Source organism: Anser anser (genome assembly GCF_964211835.1).
Source record: "Anser anser genome assembly, chromosome: 2".
Lineage (NCBI taxonomy): Eukaryota > Metazoa > Chordata > Aves > Anseriformes > Anatidae > Anser > Anser anser.
In genome coordinates, this window is record NC_139721.1 from 148,375,075 (window position 1) to 148,402,580 (window position 27,506).

At 37.5% G+C, this 27,506-nt stretch overlaps 1 protein-coding gene and 1 long non-coding RNA gene across 13 annotated transcripts in view; one reads left to right on the top strand and one right to left on the bottom strand.

Moving 5' to 3' along the window:
• Positions 1 to 27,506, bottom strand: part of PARD3 (par-3 family cell polarity regulator) — a 448,908-nt gene that overhangs the window by 326,137 nt on the left and 95,265 nt on the right. The window lies entirely within an intron of this gene.
• LOC310895159 overlaps positions 1 to 27,506 on the top strand; it is an 89,153-nt gene that overhangs the window by 26,466 nt on the left and 35,181 nt on the right. The window contains exon 2 of the long non-coding RNA XR_014580492.1: positions 1 to 27,506. This exon is cut by the window's left edge and continues 23,965 nt beyond it; it is cut by the window's right edge and continues 35,181 nt beyond it. This is a non-coding gene — a long non-coding RNA (uncharacterized lncRNA).

Genomic DNA, 27,506 nt, shown 5'->3' on the forward strand with positions numbered 1-27,506 from the left:
TTGCACCCCAAAGCAGGTCTCCATGTAACCAACAAAAGGCTCTGTAAAGCTATACCACAGTTCAGAAGACAGTCCAGCCACAGGAACATTAAAAGTCTGATAATTCTATCTTGACAGGGCAGCATGATAGACGGCACTTTTACTCTGTAACCTAATAAAGTACCCTCTTCTGTCCCTCCCACCAAGAGAACATTCTACTTAAAAGTTGATCTCGTTAAAACCATCAGGAGATGAGAGCAGACGTGGAGGGAGGACAGATGGGGGTCCCTGCACAAAGCCATCTGCCCCTACACCTAAGGCAAGGTGCCCGTGCCTGGGCTCCCTCCGGCTTCCTGCTCGTGCTCTCAAGATAGGGAGGTGATTAATGCACTCGCTCTAATGGTGAAGTAAATGAATCAGCACCGACACGTTCCTTACCTGAAACATTTGTTTGCTTTTCAAAGGGTCTCTAGGGCTCTGAAGTGACTGATGACATTAACATTTCTCAAAAGCCTTTGGCCGAGCAGCGGGAAGACGGCACTGCACTTCCTTACAGGCCAGCTCCATGTTCAATATGGCACCTACAACTTGTTTTCTTTTTTCTAATTACTTTAATTATTGTTTATTACCCCTGAAAATCAAAATGCTTTTAAAGACTTGATTAATACCCCTTAACTTGCTTCAATAATAAAAATAAATAAATACAGACAATGACAAATGTCTTCAGCCAGAGGGCAGAATGCAGCATACTTATCCTTTCAGGAAATACCTGACTTGTATGCAGGGTTAAGTAGAATGCAAAATTAGACTGTGAAAGTCAACGTATTAAGTAGCTTTGAAAACTTGAATGGAAAAGGATCCTTGAATTCTTCGAAAAATGAAGGTTGAGTAGTAAAATAATCCTGTTAGCTATGCTGGAAGTATGGGGTAGTCTCCATGAAAACAACAGTTCCACTGAAAGTCAGTGCAGCAAACAGTAATCTGTGTCTAATTAAGGAAAACACCACCACAGGGATGTACTGGAAGGCTTGACAAAATGTCTTACATGATCAAGATCAACAGTACCAGATTTACATTACAGGTGGAGCAACATCAAAGTGATCTCTTAGTTATTTCTGCCCTGGAATCTGTTTTACCCCGAATAATTCCCTTTAAGTATCAGCATAAAAGAAAAAACATCATATTCTCTTTCTTTCCCCTCTCTCTTTACCTGTGCCAGACATCTGGATATGGCAGACAGTGAATTTTAAGGGTTTCAGTACTCTGCTTATCGCTCTTATCTTCCAGGTATAGCAAATGAGCACCCCTCTTCAACTACACCAACGTTTCCTTGGTGCTTTTCCTCCACCTTGAGATCTGTATGCTGTAAGAACATCAAAACTGATTTTTTTCAGTTTTCCGTGACACTGAAGAAATATTTGTTGCATACATGCTTATGGCAGAAGTCAAAGTAATTTCATCACACACATCAGCCAGTATGTGAGCTTGTTTCTGTGTAATAGGAAGTGCTTTGAAATGGGAGACAAGGGATAGAGAAAGGCACAAAAAATAAACCTGTTTATAATTTACAGCAAGGGCTGCTCCATTTGTAAAAAACAATTGTTGAGATAAATAAAAAAAAAAAATCCTAAAAACAGATTGGTTATGTATTTCATATCCTAGAGTCTCTCAATTTTGAGCATGTAATTTCTGTCTGCCCTGCAAAACAGAACAATTTGATATTTCAAACCTCAAGTAATAAAACATACAAAAGGCTTCATTTACTCGGAGAAAACTGATGAACCTTCATCTATCGTCAGGCTCTTTATTGCTCAAATTTGACACAGGAGTCCACTTAAAGCACAACAGCAGTTTCTGAACAGCTCTTTGTGTGAAACACTTGTTCTAGAAAATCATTTGCTTTTGTTTTTACTTTATTGTTTCCACTTTGCAGATAAAGATAACCAAAATCTTAGCAACAGTCCTGTTCCAGAATAAACACATTTAAATGTAAGAAATAACCAGGAATACCTATATGTGAACAAAAGTCCCCAGTACACATTTTTAAGAGGAAATTTCAAAAGAAATTAAGCTACTCTAATTTTCTGTATAAATGAAAAACTAATCTACTTTGGCTAAAGAAAAACAAGTTAGATAAAAACTTTCAGCTAACAGCAAAGAACATAGAGTTCTTCCACTATCTTCTCTGAATTGAGATTTCAATTCATTACACTTTTCTATGCATTTATATTCTCAGATAAGGTTGGTAGTTTTGTTGTTGTTGTTGTTCAGCTTGCCTTTTTGCTTTTTAAAAGTCTAAGACCGCCTTAAAAAAAATTTAAACTTTTACAAATTCCCTAATTTTTCTAGGCATAGTATGCTCTAGCTAGTCAAATTGTCTTTTGCACAGCTGCAAGGAAACAAGCAAAACTGTGTTACCACAGATAAATGATAGTAACTTCAAGAAAATTATTGAAAAAACTTTTGTATTTCACTGCAAGTCAGCTAAATGGAAAAAAAAAAACATTGATACAGAGTAGTCCTGAGTCCTTTTGCATGTTTCCATCCTTCCTAGATGAAAGATTTCAATCGTCAGATAAACATGGGACAAAATGGCCAGAATAAAAAGTCTGAAAACAGAGAACTGATTTATTTATTATGATACACAATAAAAGATAGTAACATTTCTATGAATTATGACTTTTTGTAAGTTATTAATATACCTTTCCCCCCTTTTTATTGCTATCTCTCCCTGGAAATAATATGCCCAGACATTTTGTTAAAAAGAAAGTGTTTCATTTCACAGTTCACAGATACTCCTGAATCTGCTGAAACGTTATTTGCCAATTATTAACACCACCACCCATCGCTGACTCTGGTATTATTAGGTCTTTATTAATATGGTAAAAAGCAACTTTCCTTTCATCTTAAAATGTGGGCTGCTTTAAAATACAAAACAAGTATCATAGATAGAAATATCTTTCAGTTAAAGAACAGATTTTAATCTCAGTGCTGGGATTTAATATTAGAAAATTGCCAGGTAATCCAGGGTGAAAGCAGCATATTACACAAAATGAAAAAATAAAAAATAAAAAAAGGAGAAATACAAGATAACCGTGAAATGTTTTGAAGTCAAAAGACTTGTTATTCAAGGAGTGCTGCCCTAAAGTTTGATGTAATTAGACACACTGAACGCTGTGTGTTTCTAAAACAATGAAACAAGAAACTGAACCACATCCCACTTGATATACTTGAATGAGACTTACTAAGTTGAATGTTTGGTTCAGGCCATCAACAGCAATACAATATTCATCAAAGCTCACCAAATTAAACTTTGCTCCCACTTGCTTACCTCTGGCCTAACTGATTTCCCCTAAAAGTAAATCGATTTTGCACTGAGAGACAAAAGGATTGATACAAACACCTCCTGACAAACCAAACAAACCAGAAAAAGACCCTCTGTAGTGTGTGAATATTTAATTCCTGGACATTTAAAGAAGCAGATTTTATAGAGAGAGGTAGAAGAATAAATAGGCCAATTCAAACATTTTGAGAAAAGACAGACTACTGGACACATCACCCCTTTTCTTAGCAGTCTGCCATTAACACAAATATATATATATATATATATATATATGTGCTATTTTCAATGAGTTACATTAAAATTAGCCTTCAAGAAGTGCTAATCCTCCTTGACAAAACCACTCTGGCGTGTCTTGCACCAGCTACCCAGCGCTCCCCGGCCTCAGCTCACTCAGCGCGATGCCCATAGCGGCTGCACCACTGCAGGCCTGGTCGCAGGCCCTGCACAGGTCACTGCACTGCCGCAGCCACGGACAGAGGGCAGAAACGCTGGCAGAGGTTGTCTTCAAACCCTCACGTCCTCATGTGGCTGGGTGGTTTCAACACACCGGGATGCGGCACTAACAGCCCCGAGTCCTTCGGTGTCTCCTCAGAAACTGTGACCCTCCGTGGAGTTGGTGATGTCCGGGGGCTCTCCACAAGCAATCGCTTCTGTCAGCCACCCAAAACTTTCTTCTCTTGGGTCTGTAAATCTACTGCTGTACATTTAAGGAAAATACGTAACTATGGGCAATTCCAATATAAGCTTTAAAATGTCCAAATCCTGAGCAGAAGCCCACAGTCCTGGCATGTATCGCTGCCTGGTTAATGCCCGCTGCTTCTAATGGGCCAGGATCTGAAAGGAATAATGCCACAATAAGATCTCAGCCCATGTCACACTTCATTTTAGTGTGACAGGGATAAGTACAGGATTGCTGCTCATTATATGGCACCCACACAGCACAGCTGTGAAAGAAAAAGGCTCGACACAAAGGAACGAGTGCAGTCCCTTAAACACCTCACAGGTGGTTTTGCAGGAAGGCCAGGCTTCCTGTGGTACCTCACAGAAGAACTGCACTCCTTACTTTAAACTATTATTCCGCACTTTAATAGAGTTGCTCATCCACCAAAAAATGCAGATAAACGACTAGAAAAGAGACTCCCAAGACGGCAACATAATTCGACTTTGCTCACTTACTGAAACTAAAAGTGCACATATGAACAACAAAAAAGCGCTTCTGAAGTAGATGCCGCTAATAGAAAAATATAGCAGATGTGAATACCATTTAGAAATGTTCGCATATGATCCACAATGTGATTTTATATATTAGACTTAAGAAGGGTTTTATACCAATTCTCCAGAGAAGCATGATTTGTAATAACAGTCATTTTTCAATTTGCTCATATTTCAAAACGTTCTGCTAAAAATCACAGCTCTCCCGTTTATCTTTATGGTTGACTGGGACTGATAAATTCAGCAGGGGGTTATGGCTGTGTCATTAATACAACAATAAAAGGAAGTGCATTAATGTGTATAATTATCGAAAATGTTTTATTAAACCAACAACTCTTCGGTTTCTCTATAAAGAAAAAATAATAATGTAGGGAGCTGTAAAGCAAAGGTTGAAATCCACAACTGCTAAACTACAAATATACCATGGGGTACGAGGGAAATGGAAAGCTTCCAGAAAACTTCCACATCACTAGGAAAGTAGCATGTAATTATCTTCACTCTATGCAAGATGACAACATGTAATTCACATTATGCTTCCCAAGACACAGCTTGTAGCAATCTACTGTTCAAGAGACCTTCAAAAAATCTTTGGAGCGATAGGTTAAGAAGTCAGAACTGCAGCCAAGCCAAGCATCATGTGTCCCACAGCCTGTTGGCTGCTCAGGGTTTTTGCCTACTAGCTGGTGAAGGCTGGCAGCCATCAACTTGAGGGGCACGCAGGAAAGAGATGATTTAGAATACGTTACATGCAAAGAATTAAATGGGATACCTACATTGCTCCTCCATCATAATTCTCCTGACTGGCTACTTACTGGACTCTTGGTCATTTTCTTGAATAACAATTGAAATAGAAAGCTTTTAATTACTCCATTTCTGACATCACTTTTATGTAAACTGTACATTACTTTATTTTTATTGTTTTAAGATGGCAAAAAGAAGGAAATAGATATCCAAGGACATGCTTCCAACATTTTACTAGGTGTACTCAATCCGAATGGCAGATTTAATTTTTTTTAGTCAAAAATTAAAGGATAACAAATTATGTAAATGTCTAACACTGGCACATTCATGAAAAATACTGTCATGAATTCATGAAAGAAATCTTCCATTCGTGAAATAAATTTTCCATCAATACATTCTATTATCTGTTCTGTATCAATAATGTATAAAATAAAGCAGTCAAAATACCATAACATCTTTGATAACAGGACTTTGAACTTTCCGTGTGTGGCAGAAGACTAGCTTGCTCCGGTGCTTCTAAAAGTTCTCAAGTATTTGGCTTGCTCCCGTAAGGCATCTTTCAGAGTTCATCCTAAGTCCACCTTCTCTAATAATATATCCAGTACTCTGATATCCGCAGCAATACATTGTGGCATGAGCACATGATTTGCTACATGTTTGCACAATGCTATATTATGACCTTTTCAATACCATAATCATCAAACACTTTTTAAAATCCTTGGACTTGACATACATGTTAAAAACATACTAAGATAGCACCCAGCTTTCTTCTTGCACGTAATCCAGTTCTCCAAAGCAAAACTTCAGCCTTTCTTGGCTGCAGCAAAACCACAGAATCACGGCGATAAACACCTGAAGTCTAAAACACTGGGTTTTCACCTTGAGCCCTCTACCATCTGCTGGTCCGCAGACCTCTTCTAAACACATCCACAGAAAGGAGCTATGAAAATCAAGCGGCATTAACATGCCAAATTCACTGACAAGAGGTCTGCATTTTCACTACAACACCATAAAGGTCTCTGCAAATTAAGGAAAGTGGAAAAATGTTCTAAAAGACCATGAAAAAATGTTTGTGTAGAAAGGCCCTGACACTCAATTTCTCATTACTTTTTTTTTGTTTCTCATTACTTTTTTTTTAAACTGTTCACCTAGCCTTCAGCTGATTTTCAATGAACAGTATAACACGGCAAATCCCACTTCAACCCAACCTGTAAATGAAGAATAATGATCTCAAACATAATTATTATTGCTCCCCAGCAGTCGTAATGGCTGTCTTCATAGCGTAACTCTGCAACATCACCGCAGTACTAAGGGGACGTACCTGTGAATTGCTATTGATAGAAAGCTCCGCAGAGACTGAGAAGCAGCTAAGGCATCTGTTCCACGTACCCATGTCTTGGACAGATAAGCTTCAGTGTAACACTATTTGATGGTAAGTTTACATCTCCGTACAAATGTCTTCAATTATATTTTTTAGTATTGCAAGGCAACCCAATGTTTAGTGATGAAAGAAAATGCCTGGAACAATCTATTAAGACTAAAAGCCCATAGAAGTGACTCTGTTTTTAAAAAAGTATTCTTAAAGTAAATCCTAAACATACCTAAATTTAGCTATTTCACAAACAGAAGGACAAAGTCTGTTCAATTATGTTTCTCCTCAAAGACTACACTGGAAATCTGTAAAAGCTAGAATAGAAAACTGGATTCCCTAGTTCCAGTCTTACATTTTATCCAACAGAGACATCCCATTTCATATACCTAAAGCCACAGCTTGAAAAACAAAACAACCCTTACATTACCTATTTTTATAAATATTTATTTATTTCTATATTGTATATGCCTAGCAACGCTGTACTGGAAAGAAATATATTACATTTGACACAGCTGAAAGCTGGCCCCCAAATATCTCATCTTGTGCAAACAACTCAATCTTCAAGTTGCTTTTAATGCCTGCAGAATTCAGATTTCACTGGATAACTACAAAGTACATCCAAAAAATGCGGAAGAATTTGTGTCACTCTCTCCAAGTTAAAATATTTTATTCACTGCCAATTTCAAGAAGGTTAACGGGGAGGCATTTCCCAAATAATTTATGAGGCCTCTTTCAAGAACCGTGAGAAAAAAAACACAAAGTTTCTTAGATCATCTTAACCAGAAGATGTTTACCAGTGTCTCCAAAACAGTTCTTCAGAGTTCCCATCCAGCAAGAGTTTGTAAATAGATGAAAAAGTGCCTGACATCATCATCAAAATATAAACATGATACATCCTATGAATAGGATGGGAGAAGAAAAAACAAAAATTTCAGAAGTTGTATTTATATAGTTTCAGATGCTTCCAGAAAGTATCACTGCCAAGGATGATATGCATTTAAATATGAAATTTAACAGATGTGGAACTTTAAAAGAGTACACTGACAATGAACGCAAAATGCATTTTATTTGAACTGCTATAATTAGCCATGCAAAAATAATTCTTAAAAAGATTCTGTTTCATATTTAGCATTACAGTCAGGTCAACAGCCTGCAGAAATGATGTCTCAGGCACAAACAAGCCTAAAGAAATTCTCATTTCTGAACACGAAATGGACAAGACTTTCATGGTCAGAATCACCAAGTAACAGGAAAGCTATTTTTTAGAAGTAAGCTGTTCTTTTAGCCATAAGTACGCAAAGGTGGTTTTGTACTCAGCAGTAACAATAAGATGATATGCACAGCAGATAACTAAGAACTGGCATCCTAATGCCAGGTTGTACCTTTCACACTTCTATGACACTCTCGATATGTGAGCCTGAGCAGTGCTTTACATACCAATGGATTTGGCCTGACGCTATTTTCCTGAGCTAGAAGGTATGATACAGGTTTCATAGAAGAAAAAAGTAAGAGACAGGAAAGTCAGGTGTTTGTTTGAAGTCCCACAAAAACTGTACCATAGAGAAGCTGACTGTGGAGCACAGTTAACCCAAATCCAAGCGCTCTGCCTTAATAACCACTGTTTCTAGTAACATGCACTCATTGAACTACAAAACGAATACTAGACAAAAAGCAAGGGTACAAATTTCCCAAACACTGGCATCTCCTGAAGACCAGACGCTGATTTGGAAACACCCTCTACATGATCTTTTTAGCAAAGAAGAGCAAATGAAACAACTGTTTTGCCAAAGCAATTAAATATGAGACTTAGCACATTTCTAGCTTGCCTTACCATGAGCTCAATATTTGACTTAAACTGGCTCATTTCTGAGTAATGAAAAAACAATGACCAAACTTCTCTCAGTTAAGTCCAACGTACAGCCAAGACACGATTATTTACAGATCAGAGCCCACTTCACCATTAGGGTATACTGCCTAGTAGCTCATGGACAGAGACCAATTTTTTATTTTTATTTTTACTTTTATTTTTATTTTGTAATCCCCACCCTCTATGCAGAACACAGTAGGGTTGAATACTGTTTCCACCTTAAGTCTGAATTTTCTTGAATAGCTAGGTCTAAATCACGTCCCTCTAGCTCTTTTAATAGGTTATGGTTTTATAATTTCCAAGACAGGACATTAATCCCCATATATCAACAAAGATGTGAGATTTGGCTTTACCAGTTCTTTATTCTCACTATCCAAATTCACCCTAGAGACAAAATTTCATTAATGTTAAGACTAAAAGTAAACTACTGCAATTTAAAGGCCCAACAAACACGGTAATATTTTCAGAGCTACAACTCCAGGATCCTCAATAATGCTCAGGAGAAACAAAAACTGCAGATTAGAAGAAATATATCCAAGAAAAACACAGCCAGCATCTCATTCTGCTGTTTCCCTGACCAGTTTGGGCTGTGTGCATCGCTTCACAGCAGGCCACCAGGGACACGCATGGGCCCACGCGCTTCCCGCTACCGGCACCAGCCAGGCTCCTCCTGCCCCTGCTGAGCTCCTCGAGCCCTGAACCTGGCAGGGTATGTGCAGGAAGGGTCTGGCCAAGGCTGAGCTACAACAACACAGAAAATTTTGTTGGAAAGATTAACCAAGAAACACGGTAGTAATATTTTTACCTTCAGCAGAAGTGTTAAAGGAGTCTGTAGGCAGCAGAGACCACACTGCTGCCAATGGAGACATGTCTTTCAGGTTTGAATTTTGGACTTTCAGAATCCAAAGTCCAGCTCAAAATCTGAAAACCACTGACAAGATAAATGTAGTAAGTTGAATTCTCTCCTCCGGGGCTTAGCGAAGGCCCATGTTCACACCACAGAGCAGAGACGGCAGCAGGGTGCCAACCACTCCTCCAACAAGAGGAAGCTCGCCTCAGGCCCGCCACCGAACTTGCTCCTTTCTGAACATAGGTGCAGCAAATTCACCTAAGGTCAACAGGTAACTAGCTCAGGTAGTCACTGACATGCACAAAAGTCAACGGGGTTGGAGCCCACGCTTCACGTGGGAAAGCACCGTGTCAGTCCACAGTAAAAAAGGTTTTCTTTCACTTGTAGCGTACGCTGTCTTTCAGAAACCGAGTTGTTAGCAGGTGTCACTAAACAGCTTGGTGATGCAGAGCACATTTCCAGTAACCTCTCATCCCTCTTACCCTATCATTTCTCATTTTTTGCACTGCAGACATTAATGACGATGAAAATGCAATCAATCCCACCGGTGAGCAGAGCAGAATTACCCAGAAGTAGTTACATATCATAGATCGGGAGCTGAGTTCTTAGAGTCAGCTTATTGATCAAGGCAGTACCTGCTATCATCTGCTTTGTCTTTGTCACTAAATGTCTTTCGTATGATGCGTCTGTGTGGAAATATTCCCTCCACCGAGCTGCTTCTTCAGTGCAAAATGGGGGGGGGGGTTAACAAGACATCAGTGGGAACCTTGCTTAGGAGGGGACACCCTGTTGACTGGAAGATAAAACAGACTACAGATCACAAAGTTCTTAAAGAGCATAAGTAACTCTATTCCATCAACAGTCACCTATATAGCTATAAGGTAAGCACAACCAGATCCTGGCTGTAAATTAAATTGGTTCTAGTCTTCTCCATTTTGTGAATATTTCAACTGTACATGTTTATATGACATTCAGTTACTTTTATTACGTAACTGAAAAATAATCAATAGATCTTAATCTTTTTTTTTTTTTTAAGACAGAAAGACATACCTTCATAGCCTGCATTAAGCAAGGGAAAAAATAGGATATGTTTTCCTAGAAGAATGATCATAAAACTGCAGTCATCTTGTGGGACTCCATTACTTCGTGCCTTTACTGTTAGGTTAGTGCCCTTAAATTGGTAAAAAGCCTGAAGCCCAAGAAATACCACATCAGAAATAGCAGGGCCTGAATTAATCTTTCCAAGGTAGGACAGTCCTGCTGGTTCCTCTTTTTAACATGCTGGAAAATGCTATTGTTTTCATGCAGGATAGAACAGAACTCTGAAGATCTCAGATAACTTCATGATATAACGTGCGGTGGCTTTTGCTTTCCTTAACCTTTTCCAAAATAGAAAGTTTACACCCAGACTGCTTCTTCAGCCTGATCATTCAACAAACTTCCCCCAGCTGACAGATTTCGTCAATCCAAATGAACAAAAACCTTACAAGTCCAAACAGTGTCAAATCTGCGCAGCAGCAAAAAGAGAAACACATCAGCATTTGGCAGCTGTAAACACATACACTATCAATCAAGTATTGCTATTGTGAAGGTAAATACCATCAAACTTTACAAGGTGAAGCCTTTGGTTTTTGTTCTTTTCCCTAGTCTCTATGCATTATTTTAAGAAAGAATCACTGCTACAGATACCCTTATCATGGGCTTGCAGAACAGAAAGGTCACATCCTGCAAAACAACACAGAAGCTCTGAGATAACAAGACGGCCACTTACTTATCCCTCAAACAAAGCATGTCATATTTTTATCTTGATTGCTGAACTATAGAGAAGTTCCTTTCTTCTACTAACTCAAAAAGATTTAAATTGACGTATTCTAGATTTAAAAACTTTTCAAACAGTCTAAATTAAGGGGGAAAAAAGGTGGAATACAAAACTGTGTAAGATACACACTTTCTATCACATTGACATAATGCTATACTGGTATTGCATAGCATACCACTATATTCTTATCAAATCTAAAAACATTGCTGAAACAAGTTCTAAACATCCATCCACATGACATTTTTAGAACTTGGAACCATCCTTCCTATTTAGCTGAATCAGAAACATGTAATATACAAAGAAAACTGAAAAAGAATATTCTTCCCAAATCATAAAAATATTTCCCACTCTACAGAAACATGTCTGCATTGCATAGCTACACTTAATTGCAATGACTGCTCTGCTCCTTGGGTACCTTTTCCTTATAGTACTTGGAGATGGTAGTACTGACGATTACTTGGGGTTTGAGAGAAGGAATGAAACAGCTGGAAGCAAAAGACCCCAAATGTACGCTAACATGCATATATCAATGCAGAAACACAAGGTTAATATGATACAATTAACATTAATTTTAATTTTATTGTATTTGCAGTGGCTTTAGATCATTATGGAAACTGTGACACACCTAACTCTAATCCATACAGTGCTTCCCAGAACAGGCAATGAATGTATCGTTGCTCACTGCTGGGTAAATCTGCGATTACCTCCTCACACGTACCCATGTACCCACACAGTGCAAAGTCAGGATACCTCAAAATATGAGGTAAATCCACAAGAAGCACAAAATCTAGATAGACAAATTGTGACCGCACTGTACAGTGCCAGTTTCTCACCTATTTCTAAAAGTGCTTTTAATTCCCGAAAATGCTGGAGCTGTCTTTGTCATTCAAAACTCACTTCTTCTCTCTCAGCATTTTCCTTAATGTTAAATGGAATTTTCTGACAACACTTCTGTGAGAGGCCTGAAGGCTGACCTCATGCAGAGCACCTACTCCAACTCATTAATTAAAGATTTAAATACCATGTTTATACACTCACTTCCAACTTACTCTAATTTGCACTTTCCAGTAGTTATCAAATGGGCAACGTGATGATCCAATTACACGGCAACAAAAGAAAGAGGAAAGGCTGAACAATTGTTCTTACTCCCAGCAGTCTCACCTGGATTGTAACCTAACAGTATTTAACAGATAAGCCTTGGTACAATATACTTGACATTTACATTTTCAAATGTATGTTCTATCCAACTGCCCTCACAATATTGGTTTAATTAAGATACAGGACATTACTGACCAGAATCACTTCACTAAAAAGGCATATGTTAAATAGTCCTATAACCAATATAATATAATTGAGCTCTGTCACTTGGAAAACTGCTGCTTAAGTAGACGAAAAATCAATATTCCCTCTTTTCACAATGTTCTCTGTTTCACTCTGTGCAATCAAAGCAGCTCAAACAGTACCAGAAATGCATACAGAATACAGTTAATGGTACCAGAGGAACATACAGAATACAGTGAGATTTAAGGATGATTTTAGAGTGGTGTGTTTATTAGCAATAATTCAACACCTAACATGGCATTTAATCATGCTTTAAAGCATTTAACTATCCCAGTGAACAAAGACAGAAGTTACTGAGGACATTATCAATATGAAGAAAAAGCAGCACCGATACACAGTATGCATAAAGGAAGGCAAACATGACAGAAATGAAGAGAAACTAAAGGTCAACATTACAGGATAGAAATCAAAATGCAAAACATGCGTTCCAATCATTCCTGCTGCTTCAGGTGCTGAAATCACGTTCTGCAGACAGTGGTTGAACTCAAAGGGTCATATTACCAATCATAAATCTTCCTTATAATAAGAAATGTATACAAGAGGGAAATGTACAAGTTACTATTCCTTTTTTGATGTCACGAAGATTTTTTCAACCATTATACCATTATTTTTAGCAAACCTACTAAGGTTAAGTTACCTCCTAGGTTAGTAGCATAAGAAAAAATGTACTCACTGTAACATTGCAGAAAACAGCTACAGTGTATTGTTTTAGAGGCAAAAAATGGTTTTCCTCAAAAACAAGGTATAAAAATGTCATAAAACACAAAGTGGAGTAAATAACTCTCTTTAGCAGGAAAAGATGCACCTGCTTTCCATAGAGGTATAGATCACTGCCTTCATTACAGCACAGCTCCCAGTATTAAACAACACCATGCAAGGCAATTTCTGATACACGAGCTACTTTAGACTGGTAGAGGACTGGTAAATTGAACGATAATGACACCACATTAAGGTATTTAAAACAAGGTATATTTGTGAACTAACTCCTGCATTAGGGAAAAACAAAAGAGAATATTGCTGTGCACATGACAATGTAAGGGTCCCCAGCTTAAATACAAGCTTTTGGGGTTCAAGACTGTGAATATCTCCACCAAACAATATTGAGCCCTCTAGTTTTAAACATCATAATGGTCTCCTAGTTTTTAAGTGATCTGCATGGGAAACGTACACTAAATCTTTCCAAAATTTTCTTAAGACCTTAAAATCTTTCCACCTCAAGTGTTGCTTCCTTTCATTTCTACTCATCAGCAAGACAGAGGAACAGAGCCTCTACACACAGATTTCCTACTGCGCAGTGTTCCTTGAACTCCCCATTAATGGACCCTAATCCTCATTCCCAAAACAATGAGGAAGAATTCCTCGCATGGACCACCCACCTTTCAGAGGAAGTCACAAAAACCACAACTCTAAAAATTCCCACCTATTCTCTTTCCTAAATTCTCTTTCCTAAAACCACTACCGAAGTCAGCGTAAGAATGAAATCATGCCTTTACAATATACGTGCATTCCACACATCAGGAGCTATGCACATGTATCCACAACTGCATATTAACTTCTAGAAACTAGGACCAATAAAAACAAAATGCATACCAAAATCTTGTTCAAGTATATTTAAGAAGCTCCATTCCCACTCACCGTCATACCAAAACCTGAATTTTGTGCCTGGTGTTTAACACCTTAGGTGTTTTGTTTTTCAGGAGCAGCAATAAGGGAGGTCAGAGAAGGTGAGAAAGATGCTGACTTCCTAGAGCTATGAAAGAAGCTCAATTTTCAAATAGTCACCAGGTAGTAAAGGGAAGTGAGGAACGTACTCACTCGTGGGTCACCCGAACGATCCCTCTGCAGCTTCACTTGCAGCTCAGCAAGCAGGTAAACAAGAGGAACCTGGGATCTGTAACAGCCAGCTCCATTTTCAGCAAAACACCAAGGCAATCCCATCCTTCCCCAACCATCCAAACAATCAGCCTTTGTTAGAGATCTCAAGAACTGCCTATTTTGCTTTATCTAAAACACGTATTATTTAATGGGCTCAAAGAACCCGAGAAGAAGTTTAATATGGAAACATCACTAATGGGAAACTTTCCCTCCCTCCATGTTCGTGTTAAGCTGATGTGAACCTGATTTATTGAGTTCTATTCCACCAAGACTTGCAGCAGTGAAAGAAAACTCACAGTAGCCTAAAGGAGAGCAGAAGACAGTCTGTCACCTTTACTTCCAGTGATATTTCATGCTGGTTGCACAAATAAGCACTGGGTTCAGAACATGAGCAGGGGAGGAAGATTCAGAAATGGTGTCAAATGCTCAGAAACAATTCCAACAGCCCGTGGCAATCACTGCAAAAAGGCAGAATCTGCACTGCAGCCTCGAGGCACTGGGCAGTGGTTTGGGAACCGCATTCCACTCTTACAAAATTCTGTTATTCTGGCTGTATGGAAATGGTACAAAATTCTGTTATTCTTGCTGTATGGAAATGATGACGCGTCTCAGAACTAGGAGAACAAAAAGCAGATGAACAGGCAAACTCTGCGGAAAATGAGAGTGTTTTCAGCTTCCTTTCCTCTCAGTTTTACTCTTGAGAATATTTTGGGTTCTGCTTCCCTGTGTCTGTGTCTTACTTGATGTACAGACCCTCCCAAGAGAATTCCTTTTATTAACACAGGTAGGAGTTTTTGCATTTTCTGCTCGGATTTCTCTCAGAAGACAACTTAAAAGTGAATTTTTATTAGCAGTGACACGGATGGTTTTAATCCTGGATTGTTTCCATACACATTCTGAGCAACCCAAAACAGCTCTCAACTGAAGAGAAAAAAAAAAAAAAGACTTGAATTTCTCTCAGGATACTTAGCAGCTTTAAAACACGCTTGTTTTTAATAGCCAAAGAACCCCACCAAGAACTCCTTTCTGCAGAGGACGTTACTATTTCACAATTTAGTTCCATTTTAATTTGGAACAAATACTTGATATTATGGAATACTATCAAGAATTAATAACTGTTATTTTTAATTCTTATTTCTTTCCTACAAGGTAGTTGCTGTCTTGCTCTGGGATGATCCAAGTACCACAAACAGTGAAAAAAAATTGCATCTCTGAATCCAAAGAAGTTCAGGAAATAGCAAGGAAGTATCTGAACTGATAAGCAGGGAACAAACTAAAATTGTGTTGAAATGGAGCATTCTCTGCTAAGCACAAGCAGTTGATTTGCATACTTGCACAACTAAGCAAAGAAAAGCAGGCCCTCATTTTCCCTCAAACACTTCTCAGCAGCCACAGAAAGGACCACAATAGCTACAGACACGATCAGCCTGCTGCAGGTAGGGCAGGTCACAACTCAGATGTGTAGTGCTTACTGAGATATACCTCTAGCTTGCTACAAATTTTACCCTAAGGGTGTAAATAATAATGCATGTTTTATTTTGCAATTTAACTAGGCTCATCTATTCTTACATCCTACCTGCCCTCCTCAACCACTTCTCCATGCTGTTCCTTTTAGAAAAATTTGTCTCTTTATCTTTTCCAAGTTACATAGCTGACCTGATGGCACTTTGACTGTAGCATTATAAGTCTATATTTTAAAAATACTTCCTCACCAAATACTTTCTCAACCATCCATCTTCCATGTGAAAATCCAGATTCAATGACATCAAGCATGTAAAATTCTGCCATGGATACACTTTAAATGTATCTAAGTCTACAGGCACCAGACTAATTCACACATTATCAGCATGTAAGATGCTTTAATAAATTATATTACTCAAATTTCATTTTTATTAAAATCATATTGAAAACTAAAGTAAGAATTAAATGATTTCCTGCTTTACCAAATGCAATTTTCTTGGTCTGCTACCAGACTGTCACCACTCTAGTTATAGAAATTCTTTTCTATTGTCTTATTAACTAATTTTATAAACTAGCTCTAAGTATTTTTTAGCCTTACAGAAGCACTTTGTTGTGCAGCAGTTATTTTTAACCTAATTTCTTCTTTCTTGGTTTATCAGAATATGAGTTCAGCATAAAGTAAGGAAGATAAAGCAGGGTCAAGTGTCAATGACCCACTCTACAACAGCTCATGTGTTAAAGAGAGCGGTAAAATCTCAATGGTATGAAATATTTAAGGCTCTTGAAAAGACACTGAAGTCTATCCCAGACTCACAGGAGGAAATATATGCATTTCCAGCATATTTAATAAGTGTAATAATTGGAGTGCTTAGAAACCAGAGTGATAAAATGCTACATTCATCTCTCCTAGCACATTAGTGTACAATTACTGCTGGCCTAAAAATAGGCCAAGTCACTCAAAGTTGAAAAGATCAAAAATTTTATAACTTGAGTGACTTGGACTATTTTTAGACCAGTCTTACAAAGATCAAGAATTTCATTAGGTTAGGGAAATATATAATTGCTGTTGGTAGTCAAACAAGACATATTTTCTTGAACTGAAGACTAAAGCTAGTAACTTATAAATATATATTTATTTTTTTTTAAAAGATCATGAAATAACCTCAAATTTATGCAGCTTACTGATAAAGGACAATTCCTCGACCATCTCAGCTAACAACTTTAAAGCTTTGTATTTTTGCAGGGTACATCAGCAAATTAAATCTCTAATACTTTGAAATCACTGTTATGAAAGAGTCAATATTTTACTCTGTGTTTTGATATTAGATCGTTACATTAGATATAATGAAAGAAAATGCATGCTTATATATCTTTAAACATCTTACTGCTGAAACAAACCTGCAAAGTAGTGAAACCCAATTTTCTCCCCTGCATGTGGAGGTGAATGCACTGCACAGATTGATAACTCCCATTGCGAGTGTGGCTAAGTGTTTCTAAGCAACCTTGCTCCATCATCTTCCGTGACAAAAACAAGTGAAAGAGTTTGAACTGCAGTCTAATAGAGCAGTGAATACTAATGACTAACCAAAAAAAAAAAAAAGGAATCTTATCACTGATTCCTTTTGTGGAAGGTAAAGAAACTACAATTACAAAAAAAAACTTAAACATGTACTAATTAAATTGAAAATGTGAACAAATAATTTTAAGCTTATCTTCAGTAATTATGTAGGAAAAAAGAAAGCAGATTTCAAACACTGGAATCAGGTTAATTATTTTTTTCATATGCATCTCCCTCCACAGCACAAAATACCCATGAAAACATATTCATTCCCCACATCTGCAAGTACACGGAAAGGGCAACATTTCTTGGCCAGAGAACTGACTTCAGTCGTGGTATCACTTCTGAATAGCCAACCCACAACCCACATCGGCAGAAAATGAGTTGCTTTGACCTTCCCGGCCGGATACCTCACGCATCATCACACAACAGATTTGGTAATGGCAATGCTGAAAGTAGCATACTGTCATTTTACCCTAAAAGCCTAGAATGCAGAAGTACAAGACAAAAATATGAAAATTAGGGACACACAGACTTCTTTTTTACTCCTATGCCAAGACACCATCACACATGCAGAGTTGACTGGAGCTGACTAAGTGCCAGTGTCAGAGAATCCCACATGCTAGGTCGGTATCGGTGCTGCTGTGCCATGGTATACAATGGACAACTGCTTGCCGCCGCCAAATACCTGGATAAAAGCAAGATCTTCACCATGAGGGGAGTTGTGTATAGATTGAAGCAATAATCTCAATGTATTTAGCTTTAACCATCTCTGTACCCAATCATAATTCGGAAAATTATGAAGTTAATATACTTGCTAAATCAAGCACCCATCTGGCATGCTTTGTTGCTATATTCTTTGTTCAGCCACACCTTTCATATTGTAGGAATGGACAACGAAGAACAATGAATCCTCTTATAAGTGTTGGCATAACCCACCTCCCAGCCAAAAAAAAAAAAAAAAGGCAACAAATCTTTGCTTTTATGTTTTTATTTGTGAAGTTTTGATCATTTCTCAATAGTTAGTATATATCTTCAGTGAATGCTACTATAAACTTAGTAGAATATGTAGTGACCACAACCACACAGGAAAAAATGCTGAAGCTCTTAAAGTTATAAGGAGCTCCAGTATGTCATACTTCAATCTATGTATCGACTGATCTCAAGAACAGAGAAAAAAAGTTAATAAAAAGTTCTAAGATGTTATTGAAAATTATTAACAAGTTAAATTATTTTGTTTTTATACTATAATAAAAGTCTGACATTTTCCCAAAGCATAAATACAACTTTGTTGCACAGTCTGCTGTCATTATTCTTTGTTTAACATAACCTTGATGATTTTAACATTCCTACGTTAACCTTGCAGACCTAAGGACTTTGATTCTGACTGCATCCCAGGCACTCTCAGGCAACGCACCAAACACACAAAGCACAAGACTTGTTGAAGTCGCAGATGTTGTGCTACAGCCTTTTTAGAGGCTTTGCTTTTGCCCAGCTGACATCTTAAGAAAAAGGATTTAAGGACAGCCACAAAGTAGCTAAAAATGGATTATGCATGCAGAAAAATTGCCAATGGCCTGAAAATTCAGTCTACTGTGTTATCTAAATGTAAGAGACACGGTCCTAATAAAGTCAAGTTGCTTTTTTCAGAGGAGGTAATAGGTTTTTACCTCAGTAGCAGAGATTTTTAGTATATTTTCTACAGAAATATGCAGGACAAAGCATTTTGCTAATGAAAGAATATGAAAACATCATTTCAAATGTATGGCAAATTGAAAATGGGAAAGCTCTTGTTGAAGCCTCTATGTAGGTTTACACTAACAAAATTATATATGAAGAACTTAATTACATTAAAAATCTTCCTTCCATCATGGTATCACTAAAGAGCAAATGAAAATACTGTACAAAATACTTTGAGAGAACACGAGGCATAAATATCAGTAATTTATGAAAAAGGTCCTTTGTAGTTGTTAGTTTTATGCAACATTACCTATAGACTGATTTCTTAGTTATCACATTGATCTGCTCTTCAAAATTGAGAGCAGTATAGACTAGACAGGGAGATGATGCATAATGAATTAATAAACTGTGAAATTACAATCTCATTACCATTTTGCTATTCTCTTCCCACACTGCATAGGATTGCTCTGACAGCAATGGGGACTTCTACCCAAAGAACCAAGAACCTGGCACTATGGATGCAGTGAGGTTTCCTGGATAAGAGTGAAATGACAAAGTAGTACCTGGACTTCTAAGATGTGTCTTTTCCCATAAAACATCTAAAGAAGCTGTCTCTAGGAGAAGGCTTTGCTAATAAAATTATAAATCATCCTCCTGGCTCCACCTGAGGTCACTGGAAAGGTTCTCAGCATCTTTCAGAGGAGCATTACTTCTACAGAAACTGTGTCATGCTTGACAAAGTGATGCTAAGAAGTACGGATTAAGCTAGCAAGTCAAAGTTTGAAGTGAGAGATGGACATCTTTTATCAGATAGAAGTAATAGTGACAATAATAATAATAATAGGTCCTGGAGTACATAAACCTTTCCTCATGTATGAAGCAAAACCCATGCATTTAACAGAAGGTAGAACAACACGTAAGCATAAAAAATCCTCACTTTTCATTTTAAATTTCTATACAGAATGAAGTAGGGATCCATTAGGCAAATTTCATCTTGTAACACTTCATTAGTGAAAATAACGAACACGTTACGCAAGAATACACAAGAAAGCTTACATGACAAGAAAAACTTTTCTAAAAGGTTTTCTACTTTTCCACAAAACCAAGAAACGCTGGGGGAGTCCTCCTGCCTGGTCACAGTACCGCACGGTGACCGCGCTGATGCAGAGGCAGGAAGCGGGTCTCCACCACAACCATTTCACGTCCGTGCTGAGGCCCAATGGCCGTTCTCTCCACAATTTGCAGAGCTCTTGGACGTAATTACACCTCACAGGAAAAATGATCTTAGAAATCATATTTCAAGTCCTCTCTTACTTGCCTTGCTCTGACTCGCTATAGATGGCAAGCAAGATAGGATTAACCAAAGAGGCTTAACTATATCTTGCCGTCAGGAGATAATCACCAATTACTGCTTCAGACAAATCTGATTTAGGCTTGCTGCAAAAGGAGAATTCTATGATGGGGAGAGAAAGGGGGAAAGAGACCTTAAGAGTTTGATAAAGCAAACTGATTTTCCTCTAAGAAAATCAGATTTTATATTTGAAGCATTCTCTCCTGATTAATACCACTACATTTTCTAAAGAAATTCTAAACTAAATCAAGTTATTGTTCAGTAGGGTTGTTGGATTTTTATTATTCAATTCACTGTTGGCAACTATGAAAGCAGCTGATTTCTCTTCATCTAAGTATTTATACAATAAAAATAGAAGTAAATGGTCATCACTATGAAACCTGAGTGCATTACAAATTTTAAGAGGGATGAAATAAATGACTTCCTTGTTTCATTGAAAGCCTTGTCTAAAGTGAATTTGTCTATGATTAGATGTATACACAATAAATAAGAAATATACAGTGGTTTGCTCAGTTTGATAAGAAATACCTTGTTTCATTGTATAATTAATTTCCAACAAAAATCATTTCACCATTAGTTCTACTATTTAACATTTGCTTTTATTGCATATCTTCATATTAAGAATAAGGAAAATCAAGCAATATTTGAATATCAAATATTCAAGAATATCAAGCAAATCACTATTACAAGTCATTTGCTCCAGATCACTTTCAAGCAGTCACACTTATTTTGCTTTATCACAACAGGTTTTAAATTTCTCTCAAAACCACTGGCTGTTGAGAATGATCACGGAAGGCTACCAACCAAGTGAGGACAGAAAGAACAGCTCCATAATGGCCTGGAGTTTACTCCAGTTCAGAAATTTGGGAAATGTAGGTCAGGAAATAAAAATAACAGCACATGTTAAAATTTCAATGCAAATATATAAAATTTTTATTATCCACAAAGATGTCCACTTCATCTTCTCCATGTTTATAAAGGTGGTGGAGTTGGCTAGATATAAATGATCCTACCAGACACAACCTTCAGATACATTCATAGCAAATCAATCATTAGACTAAAATTCCCTCAGAAATCACATTATTATAACACAAATCAGTATTATAGTCTTAACTGCTTCCTCAAAACCAAGCAAAAAATAGTAAGCATGCTGTAAAGGAGAGCATGTAACAGATAATGAGATTCCACAGGTGTACCCTTAATTTTACGATGTTCTGATGCAATGCATACTTATCGAATTACAGAAAAACTAGTAAATAGCAGCAGATTGACTAACTGAATGAGCTGGCAAGATCTATATGTGGGCAAAATTATCTACAGATTCTAAAATAGGCTTTAATATACTTCTGAATAGACTAATATACATACAAGGTACAAAAACCCATTATCATTTTCACCAGACACATAATTCCTATTTATGATACACAATGTTGTGTATCATCTGTAATCACCAATTTAGATTATAAAAACCCTCAAGCAGTGGAACCAATAAATCATAGAAGAGCTTAGAGCTATTAGAAAACATTAATTCTATTCTCAAAGCTAAATTACATTTCACAATTTCTATCAATGGGTTTGAATGGAACCTTGAAATGATTAATGTTTTATCAGAGATAGCACAGACAGTGAACACAGAGTCTGCCGTTTAGGATTTAATGCTGGTAGTGTGCTACTGACCAAGTAAAAACTGATAGACTTATCACCAGTACCAGCACTGTCGAGCATTACAGATTGCAAAAGTAAAGCATGTATTTGTAATTAAGTCTGCAAGCCAGCCGACACAGTATTAGGTGGTTGACACAAAATATTACCAACCGCAACACCGTAAGAGTCACAACGCACGGGTAATTGGTAGCAGCGTAATTGAAATGCCTGCATGTACTGCAGGTGTCTGAACCAAGGCTCCCTCTGCTGTCAGATGAACTTTTGAAGAAGGTGACTCAGAGCACTCCTGGGCAGTGCTCTCTGTTCGGTATGTACTCGTTATCCCACCAGAAGAACGCAAACCAAAAATAGGGTGAATATTCCTGTTAAAGCTTCCCATTTGAGAGTGAGGTTGCACAGAAAGGAATGACAGACGTTTGCGTCCAAGCACCTGCTACAACCAGGTAAAAAGGCAGCATTTTAGTACATAAGAAGTGAGGTATTGATACCACAGGTCTGAAGACAAGTAGAGTCATGGTAACATACTGAAGAAGGCACTAATGAAAAAAAAAAATCAACATCTTCTCATCTATAATATCTTCCCTCGACCTTTCCTAAAAGTTGTATTTAAATGGAGTGAAAAAGCTCTGCAGTGGATCACAACATGACTAACAGAGAGTATATTAGTCAGGTGTCACTCAAAGGGGAGTTTACTTGGAGGAAAGAGACAAAATACGGACATGCAAAACTGCAAAACTAGGAGGGTAAGTGAGCCTGTACCAGAAGACAAAATGAAATAAAATCTATCAGCTCTGAAGTCAGCCATCTGAAGATGAACAAGACATTTCCAAAGAGCTAAACATCTTGCTACAAGCTTCAGTAAAGCTTCCAACATCAACACAAGCGGTGGCTGTTTCCCAAACTTCAGAATACAGCGTGGAAGATCCGTCTTTGTAACTAAACAGACTCCCCAGCATGCACACACATAATGCATATAAACAAAGAAAATGTGATATTGTGAGGGATAAGACTATTGCTAGGAATGAAAAAGTGGGTTAAAAAAAATGCTTTCTTCCTTCTCTGCTTCAAAAAGAAAACTGAATTTTCTATAGCAATAAAATAAGTGTTATCCCAAAGTCATGTCAATATTTTTTCTGAAGAAAAAGCAAATAAAGCCATATCTAGAAGATTTCTATCATGAGTTTCTCACATACAAACAAATTGTGTTTCTATTACCTGTGTATAACTATATCTTCAAAACCAGTAGCACATTTTAATGTCCATTTTCTTTCCCCACATAAGGATTGATTTACGTGTAAGTACAGGACGGGCTTTGTTTATTTGCCTAGTTTTGTGTTCACCTAACAGTCCCTTTATTTTTAGTTGTGCTCTGTTCTCAGTAAAATTTCTATTAACTTTTCCTCCCCTCAAACGAATTAGAGATTAAATCTTGCCACTTTGGTAATGTAAAAATGAATTGTTCTCAACAAAAGGATTTCATATATATAGTGCAAAAGACCTCATTAGAAAAGAAAATTCAATTAGGAGAGACTAATCAGGGAAAATATCTTCCTCTTTAAAACAACACTACAGCCAAGTTGATCTTACTTCTAAAATTCATTCTCCCAAAGACTACTTCAGAAAGTTTTAGGGGAGATGGGCAGAGGAAATAGTACCAATAAAATTAGGTTTCACTGTGTTAATTAACAGCAACTTTCATTAATTGTTGTCACAAAATGATGAGAAAAGCTGGGATTTCATTTCTTTGAATTTTCCAATCTGAGATGTATCTGGTGGAAATGCATTAGCCAGTTGTAAATTATGTTTTAATCAAATAAATGCTGATGTTTCGCTACAAGACAGCTTGTTAAAAAAGCTGAAGACCTCTAATAAACATAGAAGGAAGCGTGCCTTTTGCCTTTGTAAAGTGCCAGCACTACTCAAAAAAGATAAACTCAACAGGTATGAAATCAGATTCCTTCTGAACACCAAGCCCCAGCGCAGATCGAGAAGTCCATGTCTGAAATGCTCTTGATGCAACTAAATATTTCTTTTTAATCACACCGTTGTTAAAAATGTATTGATGAAAGGTTTACTAGGAAAACTCTTTGTGATTCAGCACTCCCCACACAGACTACCTGGCTAACAGCCATGATGTAATAAATGATTTAGATAAGAAGAAGGCGCGCCATTTTCTATACTTTTAGAGGGCTTAGAGGATCTGCAGCAGCAGGAGTCGGGGAGTTCTGTCTGTGTGTTTTCCATTACAGGAAAATTAATAGGTAAGTCAAAAATTCATAAATGATAATTTTCTTCCAAATTTGCTAGTTTGAATAAGGTTTCCTCCAAATAGGGAAACGGGGAGAGAAAAAAAAAAAACACCTTTTGCAAATGGAGGCTTTTGTGAAACTGCAGTGCTGCTGCTCAACCTCAGGGCTCTGTGATAAAGCCAAGAGACGTTTCTCATAACTTTGTATTATCATTTACTTCCACTGCTCCCTTTCCTCATGCCTATTTTCTTCTCTTGGTATCCAGTTTCCTTTCATAGTTAAATATACACTCAGACTGCCAGCACGCTTTCCTTCCTACCCTCACCCCTCACATGTACCTATGGACTCAGAGCCGCTCCGTGGGAACGGGAGTTGTGGGTCCGTGCATCTCGGCCCCAAACCAGCACTTCCCGTGCCCACTGTCCCCAGCTTACATCCTGCAGTGCTAGAACAGGCCAGCTGTCTCCAGCCTAAAAAAATATCTGAACAATAGAGTGGTTAAAATCTGACCTCCTGTAATGCCATTTGGCAGGCTGTTATACAGAAATAACAATGGCTTAAATTTATTTCAATAGGAACAATTCCCACATCGCAATTTTATTATGAAAAACACAATTCTTTCTGCTAACCTCTAATTCTGTGGATTTGATCTCTTCTTTTCAGTCCTCTGAGATTAGGCGGAAGCACTTATTGTAGTTTACCTCATTAATCTACAGCTTTTTTACTTACAAAGTTTCCTCACCTATTTCCTGAGCCCATTCTCTATACCCGAAGGATTGATTCACTCAAATACACCAAATTGCAGAGCACCTCTGAAGGGGACAGTAAAAACCACGTAGCTACTGAAGTAGAGACCCCCTGCCAGATCACATATGTGTTTTCAAAATACATTATAGCCGTCTCTGAGGACCAGAATCTCTCTTCTGATCACAAAATCAAAGCCTAATCAAGAGATAACACAGACTTTGGTTTCAGCGTTATGACTACTTTTGTAAAATGTCTTGTTGCCATTTGTTCCAGAGTGCCTCATCTCAGTATCATTTCAAATAGCTACACTGCGTTTGGCATACTAAGCCTTTCTGATTTACGCTAGTCACATTAATTTTAAACTAATAAACCCAAGCAGAAAAAGTCACATTTCTTTTTGTTCAGGAAATAAACTTGCCCTCAGCTATAGTCAATCCATATTGATTACTTAGTGGAAATCTAACTGTAATCTTATTTTACTGTATCTCCTAGAAAGACTTCATTTTTAAGAGAAAATCAGCTCCCAGGGAACAATAAGACTGACAGTTCATGTAAGAATTTAAGAGACAGTAGCATAAGTTAGAACGCGTAAGTCTGTGTGCGTAGATATATATATATGTACCTGTTATGCAGGCACTACCACCTTTTTAAAGATGGAAGAGAGAATCTGGATAAAATATAGAAGAACAGAATGTTGTTTCATGGTCCACACATTTGTACAGCTCAGTTAAGGCTGTTCCTGCAATTCTAGTGATTTCCTTAGAGTTTCAAAAGCCCAATGGGAAACAGACAGTGCAAGTTCAAATAAAAGGCAAAATAATTAGTTCAAAAGAAAATTTCATAAAACATATTTAGAGATGGGGAACAAGGAAAAGATAAGTTCTTTTCCATCCAATTTCATAAAAAGGAAGTGTAATAAAGATATTTGTATTTTTTGTAGCCAAAAAGTTAAATAGACTTATGAAAACATCAGCAACTCAAAGATTATAAGGCGACTCTAAGATCATAACAGGGAGCTGGAAAACATTTATTTTTTTCCCACACAATTAGGATTCAGCAATAATACGTAATGAGACCCACGTCAAATTATTATTTTGACTAGGAATATCATAACTTCCTGACAATCCAAAATTTATACGAGGTAGATCTAAGAAGAGTTTGAGAAACATCCCCAACTACCTGGCATTCTTCTGTGAGAAGAAAATGGAAAAATTGTCTTCTCTTCTGATATGGTGGATTTACTTCCTGCCTTTCCAAAATAGTCAACAACTAAACACACACATTAGAAACACCTTTACAATGCACGGAAGCCTGGGAAAGTGCCAAGAAGTATCCATTTCCCGCTGCAATCATCGCATCCCACTCAAACCCAGACTCGGCAAAGCATTTAATATGTGAGGTTAAATTTCAGTTTAAATAGTCGCAATGAAATGAATGTAACTTCACTGTCCAAGTTCTTATTGAACCGCGTCTACGGGAAGGAAATCACCTATTTTAGGGTGTAGAAAAGTGAGGATGTCTTCTTTAAAAAAACAGAACAGAGCAGGAGTGTGCCTGAGCATACGGACTGCCCATCATTCAGTGGGTACCCTCAAAATGCACTCACTGTTACAGCAGAAATAGAAGTCATAACAGGACCTGAGAGTCATGTAGTAATACTAAACTATAAAGCCCACACACACACTCATTAATCTTTGCAAAACTGAAGCTGCTAAAGCTTAATAACATTCCTTTAATTATATTTAGTTGGGAAATCAACAGTGCCTCACTTGTCACGGTTGGATAAATAATATTCATTAGACGTTTGCTTAGAACAGACAATTTTTCTGACACTGTAGTTGCAGGTTGAACAAATGATGTATTTAATCACAGAAATGATTTTTTTGTTGTCGTCTTTTACTGCATCCTGCCCCTCAGCCGGATCCACCACAAAATCCTCCTCCCATCCCACGACAAATACCTGATTCATGGCCTCTCTGCCAGGGATGGGAAGGGCCTGAGGAAAACAGCCAAAATTTGCCCCTGGTTATAGCTCTGCTACTGCCGCTGCAACGAGTGAGACGCGGGCAATTCGGAGCGACTCTTCTCCTTCCAAGTCAATCACAAAACTGTTTTGGCCATTTTCAGAGGCCAGATGAAGGTACTCAGGGAGAAGAGCTGGCAGGCACTGTCGTTCCTGACCCACACAGTATGGTATTTATATTTTCATATGGGCATCAAGTAAATGCAAATTACCAATTTAAAAAGCATTTCTGTTACCAGCGTCCAGTCCTGAGAAAGACAGAAATGTATGGTCTTCCCTGATTTGTTTAAAAATATATAAATTCTTTTTATCTTTTAATTATGACGATAATTTTGTGAGAAGAATAATATTTCCTGTGATAAGTTGTTTCTTA